This window comes from Medicago sativa, chromosome 4 (genome assembly GCF_051527215.1).
Source record: "Medicago sativa cultivar Bolivia chromosome 4, Bolivia_mono, whole genome shotgun sequence".
In the NCBI taxonomy this organism is placed as follows: Eukaryota; Viridiplantae; Streptophyta; class Magnoliopsida; order Fabales; family Fabaceae; genus Medicago; species Medicago sativa.
In genome coordinates, this window is record NC_140752.1 from 2,818,178 (window position 1) to 2,824,861 (window position 6,684).

A 6,684-nucleotide genomic window follows, 5' to 3' on the forward strand; every position below is an offset into this window, starting at 1 on the left:
TTTTACTAGGAATGCCATAATGTGGCCAATTTGCATTGAATCTTAGCATGTGACAATTCGTTGGATAGGTAAACAACATAACTACGACTTCCATGGTATATTTTTGCATTCTCTAAAAATTCGGCCAAAATGGAGGTTAAGAAAATCTCCTTGTTAATTTAGGACATTACTCGTTTTTGACCCTTTTTTACTAGGAAGGCCATAGTGTGGCCGATTTGCATTGAATCTTAGCATGTGACAATTCGTTGGATAGGTAAACAACATAACTACGACTTCCACGGGATATTTTTGCATTCTCTAAAAATTCGGCCAAAATGGAGGTTAAGAAAATCTCCTCGTTAATTTAGGACATTACTCGTTTTCGGCCCTTTTTTAATAGGAAGGCCATAATGTGGCCGATTTGCATTGAATCTTAGCATGTGACAATTCGTTGGATAGGTAAACAACATAACTACGACTTCCACGGGATATTTTTGCATTCTCTAAAAATTCGGCCAAAATGGAGGTTAAGAAACTCTCCTCGTTAATTTAGGACATTACTCGTTTTTGACCCTTTTTTACTAGGAAGGCCATAATGTGGCCGATTTGCGTTGAATCTTAGCATGTGACAATTCGTTGGATAGGTAAACAACATAACTACGACTTCCACGGTATATTTTGGCATTCTCTAAAAATTCGGCCAAAATGGAGGTCAAGAAAATCTCCTCGTTAATTTAGGACATTACTCGTTTTCGACCATTTTTTACTAGGAATGCCATAATGTGGCCAATTTGCATTGAATCTTAGCATGTGACAATTCGTTGGATAGGTAAACAACATAACTACGACTTCCATGGTATATTTTTGCATTCTCTAAAAATTCGGCCAAAATGGAGGTTAAGAAAATCTCCTTGTTAATTTAGGACATTACTCGTTTTTGACCCTTTTTTACTAGGAAGGCCATAGTGTGGCCGATTTGCATTGAATCTTAGCATGTGACAATTCGTTGGATAGGTAACCAACATAACTACGACTTCCGTGGGATATTTTTGCATTCTCTAAAAATTCAGCCAAAATGGAGGTTAAGAAAATCTCCTCGTTAATTTAGGACATTACTCATTTTCGACCCTTTTTTACTAGGAAGGCCATAAAGTGGCCGATTTGTATTGAATATTAGCATGTGACAATTCGTCAGATAGGTAAACAACATAGCTACGATTTCCATGGGATATTTTTACATTCTCTAAAAATTCGGCCAAAATGTAGGTTAAGAAAATCTCCTCGTTATTTTAGGACATTACTCGTTTTCGACCCTTTTTTACTAGGAAGGCCATAAAGTGGCCGATTTGTATTGAATCTTAGCATGTGACAATTCGTCAAATAGGTAAACAACATAGCTACGACTTCCATGGGATATTTTTACATTCTCTAAAAATTCGGCCAAAATGGAGGTTAAGAAAATCTCCTCGTTAATTTAGGACATTACTCGTTTTCGGCCCTTTTTTAATAGGAAGGCCATAATGTGGCCGATTTGCATTGAATCTTAGCATGTGACAATTCGTTGGATAGGTAAACAACATAACTACGACTTCCACGGGATATTTTTGCATTCTCTAAAAATTCGGCCAAAATGGAGGTTAAGAAACTCTCCTCGTTAATTTAGGACATTACTCGTTTTTGACCCTTTTTTACTAGGAAGGCCATAATGTGGCCGATTTGCGTTGAATCTTAGCATGTGACAATTCGTTGGATAGGTAAACAACATAACTACGACTTCCACGGTATATTTTGGCATTCTCTAAAAATTCGGCCAAAATGGAGGTCAAGAAAATCTCCTCGTTAATTTAGGACATTACTCGTTTTCGACCATTTTTTACTAGGAATGCCATAATGTGGCCAATTTGCATTGAATCTTAGCATGTGACAATTCGTTGGATAGGTAAACAACATAACTACGACTTCCATGGTATATTTTTGCATTCTCTAAAAATTCGGCCAAAATGGAGGTTAAGAAAATCTCCTTGTTAATTTAGGACATTACTCGTTTTTGACCCTTTTTTACTAGGAAGGCCATAGTGTGGCCGATTTGCATTGAATCTTAGCATGTGACAATTCGTTGGATAGGTAACCAACATAACTACGACTTCCGTGGGATATTTTTGCATTCTCTAAAAATTCAGCCAAAATGGAGGTTAAGAAAATCTCCTCGTTAATTTAGGACATTACTCGTTTTCGACCCTTTTTTACTAGGAAGGCCATAAAGTGGCCGATTTGTATTGAATATTAGCATGTGACAATTCGTCAGATAGGTAAACAACATAGCTACGATTTCCATGGGATATTTTTACATTCTCTAAAAATTCGGCCAAAATGTAGGTTAAGAAAATCTCCTCGTTATTTTAGGACATTACTCGTTTTCGACCCTTTTTTACTAGGAAGGCCATAAAGTGGCCGATTTGTATTGAATCTTAGCATGTGACAATTCGTCAAATAGGTAAACAACATAGCTACGACTTCCATGGGATATTTTTACATTCTCTAAAAATTCGGCCAAAATGGAGGTTAAGAAAATCTCCTCGTTAATTTAGGACATTACTCGTTTTCGGCCCTTTTTTAATAGGAAGGCCATAATGTGGCCGATTTGCATTGAATCTTAGCATGTGACAATTCGTTGGATAGGTAAACAACATAACTACGACTTCCACGGGATATTTTTGCATTCTCTAAAAATTCGGCCAAAATGGAGGTTAAGAAACTCTCCTCGTTAATTTAGGACATTACTCGTTTTTGACCCTTTTTTACTAGGAAGGCCATAATGTGGCCGATTTGCGTTGAATCTTAGCATGTGACAATTCGTTGGATAGGTAAACAACATAACTACGACTTCCACGGTATATTTTGGCATTCTCTAAAAATTCGGCCAAAATGGAGGTCAAGAAAATCTCCTCGTTAATTTAGGACATTACTCGTTTTCGACCATTTTTTACTAGGAATGCCATAATGTGGCCAATTTGCATTGAATCTTAGCATGTGACAATTCGTTGGATAGGTAAACAACATAACTACGACTTCCATGGTATATTTTTGCATTCTCTAAAAATTCGGCCAAAATGGAGGTTAAGAAAATCTCCTTGTTAATTTAGGACATTACTCGTTTTTGACCCTTTTTTACTAGGAAGGCCATAGTGTGGCCGATTTGCATTGAATCTTAGCATGTGACAATTCGTTGGATAGGTAACCAACATAACTACGACTTCCGTGGGATATTTTTGCATTCTCTAAAAATTCAGCCAAAATGGAGGTTAAGAAAATCTCCTCGTTAATTTAGGACATTACTCGTTTTCGACCCTTTTTTACTAGGAAGGCCATAAAGTGGCCGATTTGTATTGAATATTAGCATGTGACAATTCGTCAGATAGGTAAACAACACAGCTACGACTTCCATGGGATATTTTTACATTCTCTAAAAATTCGGCCAAAATGTAGGTTAAGAAAATCTCCTCGTTATTTTAGGACATTACTCGTTTTCGACCCTTTTTTACTAGGAAGGCCATAAAGTGGCCGATTTGTATTGAATCTTAGCATGTGACAATTCGTCAAATAGGTAAACAACATAGCTACGACTTCCATGGGATATTTTTACATTCTCTAAAAATTCGGCCAAAATGGAGGTTAAGAAAATCTCCTCGTTAATTTAGGACATTACTCGTTTTCGGCCCTTTTTTACTAGGAAGGCCATAATGTGGCCGATTTGCATTGAATCTTAGCATGTGACAATTCGTTGGATAGGTAAACAACATATCTACGACTTCCATGGTATATTTTTGCATTCTCTAAAAATTCGGCCAAAATGTAGGTTAAGAAAATCTCCTCGTTATTTTAGGACATTACTCGTTTTCGACCCTTTTTTACTAGGAAGGCCATAAAGTGGCCGATTTGTATTGAATCTTAGCATGTGACAATTCGTCAAATAGGTAAACAACATAGCTACGACTTCCATGGGATATTTTTACATTCTCTAAAAATTCGGCCAAAATGGAGGTTAAGAAAATCTCCTCGTTAATTTAGGACATTACTCGTTCTTGACCCTTTTTTACTAGGAAGGCCATAGTGTGGCCGATTTGCATTGAATATTAGCATGTGACAATTCGTCAGATAGGTAAACAACATAGCTACGACTTCCATGGGATATTTTTACATTCTCTAAAAATTCGGCCAAAATGTAGGTTAAGAAAATCTCCTCGTTATTTTAGGACATTACTCGTTTTCGACCCTTTTTTACTAGGAAGGCCATAAAGTGGCCGATTTGTATTGAATCTTAGCATGTGACAATTCGTCAAATAGGTAAACAACATAGCTACGACTTCCATGGGATATTTTTACATTCTCTAAAAATTCGGCCAAAATGGAGGTTAAGAAAATCTCCTCGTTAATTTAGGACATTACTCGTTTTTGGCCCTTTTTTAATAGGAAGGCCATAATGTGGCCGATTTGCATTGAATCTTAGCATGTGACAATTCGTTGGATAGGTAAACAACATAACTACGACTTCCACGGTATATTTTGGCATTCTCTAAAAATTCGGCCAAAATGGAGGTCAAGAAAATCTCCTCGTTAATTTAGGACATTACTCGTTTTCGACCATTTTTTACTAGGAATGCCATAATGTGGCCAATTTGCATTGAATCTTAGCATGTGACAATTCGTTGGATAGGTAAACAACATAACTACGACTTCCATGGTATATTTTTGCATTCTCTAAAAATTCGGCCAAAATGGAGGTTAAGAAAATCTCCTTGTTAATTTAGGACATTACTCGTTTTTGACCCTTTTTTACTAGGAAGGCCATAGTGTGGCCGATTTGCATTGAATCTTAGCATGTGACAATTCGTTGGATAGGTAACCAACATAACTACGACTTCCGTGGGATATTTTTGCATTCTCTAAAAATTCAGCCAAAATGGAGGTTAAGAAAATCTCCTCGTTAATTTAGGACATTACTCGTTTTCGACCCTTTTTTACTAGGAAGGCCATAAAGTGGCCGATTTGTATTGAATATTAGCATGTGACAATTCGTCAGATAGGTAAACAACATAGCTACGATTTCCATGGGATATTTTTACATTCTCTAAAAATTCGGCCAAAATGTAGGTTAAGAAAATCTCCTCGTTATTTTAGGACATTACTCGTTTTCGACCCTTTTTTACTAGGAAGGCCATAAAGTGGCCGATTTGTATTGAATCTTAGCATGTGACAATTCGTCAAATAGGTAAACAACATAGCTACGACTTCCATGGGATATTTTTACATTCTCTAAAAATTCGGCCAAAATGGAGGTTAAGAAAATCTCCTCGTTAATTTAGGACATTACTCGTTTTCGGCCCTTTTTTAATAGGAAGGCCATAATGTGGCCGATTTGCATTGAATCTTAGCATGTGACAATTCGTTGGATAGGTAAACAACATAACTACGACTTCCACGGGATATTTTTGCATTCTCTAAAAATTCGGCCAAAATGGAGGTTAAGAAACTCTCCTCGTTAATTTAGGACATTACTCGTTTTTGACCCTTTTTTACTAGGAAGGCCATAATGTGGCCGATTTGCGTTGAATCTTAGCATGTGACAATTCGTTGGATAGGTAAACAACATAACTACGACTTCCACGGTATATTTTGGCATTCTCTAAAAATTCGGCCAAAATGGAGGTCAAGAAAATCTCCTCGTTAATTTAGGACATTACTCGTTTTCGACCATTTTTTACTAGGAATGCCATAATGTGGCCAATTTGCATTGAATCTTAGCATGTGACAATTCGTTGGATAGGTAAACAACATAACTACGACTTCCATGGTATATTTTTGCATTCTCTAAAAATTCGGCCAAAATGGAGGTTAAGAAAATCTCCTTGTTAATTTAGGACATTACTCGTTTTTGACCCTTTTTTACTAGGAAGGCCATAGTGTGGCCGATTTGCATTGAATCTTAGCATGTGACAATTCGTTGGATAGGTAACCAACATAACTACGACTTCCGTGGGATATTTTTGCATTCTCTAAAAATTCAGCCAAAATGGAGGTTAAGAAAATCTCCTCGTTAATTTAGGACATTACTCGTTTTCGACCCTTTTTTACTAGGAAGGCCATAAAGTGGCCGATTTGTATTGAATATTAGCATGTGACAATTCGTCAGATAGGTAAACAACACAGCTACGACTTCCATGGGATATTTTTACATTCTCTAAAAATTCGGCCAAAATGTAGGTTAAGAAAATCTCCTCGTTATTTTAGGACATTACTCGTTTTCGACCCTTTTTTACTAGGAAGGCCATAAAGTGGCCGATTTGTATTGAATCTTAGCATGTGACAATTCGTCAAATAGGTAAACAACATAGCTACGACTTCCATGGGATATTTTTACATTCTCTAAAAATTCGGCCAAAATGGAGGTTAAGAAAATCTCCTCGTTAATTTAGGACATTACTCGTTTTCGGCCCTTTTTTACTAGGAAGGCCATAATGTGGCCGATTTGCATTGAATCTTAGCATGTGACAATTCGTTGGATAGGTAAACAACATATCTACGACTTCCATGGTATATTTTTGCATTCTCTAAAAATTCGGCCAAAATGTAGGTTAAGAAAATCTCCTCGTTATTTTAGGACATTACTCGTTTTCGACCCTTTTTTACTAGGAAGGCCATAAAGTG